Genomic DNA, 644 nt, shown 5'->3' with positions numbered 1-644 from the left:
TGGTTTGGCTGTGGAGCTGGGGTTCAGATCAAGGGTATGATCTTGTGGGACGCATGAAAACCGGAACCTCCTAAAACATGTAATACAAACTGGACTTCGCGACGTGTTCAGCGTTTCCGAGTAAACAGACGAACGACACATTTGGTTCGGCTTAGGTAACGCATTCGTTTTGCTACCTTGCTACTAATCGGCAGCTACGGTTTTGAAAATCGCTGTAATCGGAAGCCGCATCTTTTTTTTGCCGAGTCTAAAAAGACATTTTGCAAGGGATTTTTTAAAAGAAAAAACATGAACAAATATAACGCTTAATGAAAAAAAATGAGGGGAATGTCTAAGCCCAGGTTCGAACTGGGGACCTTTAGTGTGTGAGACTAACGTGATAACCAACTACACCACCCAGACAACTTTGTTCAAGCTTTAGAAGTGAGGTAGATATATCAGAGGAGGCTTCGTAGCTGAATGTTACTAAAATACATTGAAACCTGAGTATACCAAATATCGGTACAGTTCAACATGGCCATTACGTACGATGCCATGTCGTGTTCAGATGTTACACATGGCAGGAGAAAAACATGCTAGTATGAATTTTGAGATCAGGCTTCGCCAATCAGACTATGGGGAAAAGAGAAGCCGGTCAACTGGCT

At 42.5% G+C, this 644-nt stretch overlaps 1 non-coding gene across 1 annotated transcript; it reads right to left on the bottom strand.

Annotated features, from left to right (window-relative positions):
• Nucleotides 1-328: 328 nt before the first annotated feature.
• Nucleotides 329-402, bottom strand: TRNAV-CAC (transfer RNA valine (anticodon CAC)). The gene has a single exon. It is a non-coding gene; the product is annotated as a tRNA-Val (tRNA).
• Nucleotides 403-644: the final 242 nt, after the last annotated feature.

This window comes from Triticum aestivum, chromosome 6A (genome assembly GCF_018294505.1).
Source record: "Triticum aestivum cultivar Chinese Spring chromosome 6A, IWGSC CS RefSeq v2.1, whole genome shotgun sequence".
NCBI classification, from domain to species: domain Eukaryota; kingdom Viridiplantae; phylum Streptophyta; class Magnoliopsida; order Poales; family Poaceae; genus Triticum; species Triticum aestivum.
The sequence above is the reverse complement of the archived record's forward strand: the minus strand, read 5'-3'. Positions and strand labels throughout refer to the sequence as shown.